This window comes from Triticum dicoccoides, chromosome 1B, assembly GCF_002162155.2.
Source record: "Triticum dicoccoides isolate Atlit2015 ecotype Zavitan chromosome 1B, WEW_v2.0, whole genome shotgun sequence".
NCBI lineage: Eukaryota > Viridiplantae > Streptophyta > Magnoliopsida > Poales > Poaceae > Triticum > Triticum dicoccoides.
Window position 1 is genome coordinate 655,578,409 of NC_041381.1, and position 478 is coordinate 655,578,886.

Genomic DNA, 478 nt, shown 5'->3' on the forward strand with positions numbered 1-478 from the left:
TACCGGTTCAGCACGAACCGGTGCTAAAGAGAAACCACGTGGCACGAACCGGTGCTAAAGGTTAGCCACGAACCGGTACTAATGAGAGCGGCCCGGCTAGCCGTTGGAACCGGCACTAATGTATACATTTGTGCCGGCTCAAATACAAACCGGCACTAATGTGCTTCACGTTTGACCCTTTTTCTACTAGTGCTCGAGAGGGGCAGGGGGTTTATGCATTTCCTTACAAGAGACAGTTTCCTGATTTATTAGGGAAACTGGGTGAAAAACAGATATAATGGGCACAAGGCCGCACGTGTTGCCAAAGCAACGGAACTCGAGAACAACAGACCACCACACACAATGACAACCCAACGAACACCTCGAAAGGCACTGCACCGCCACCCTACAAACACCACCGCCGATGTAGGGATGGAAGACAAGCCGCTATGAGAGGAGCGGGGTTGAGCCGCCCAAACATAGGAGGTGGTGAAGCGCA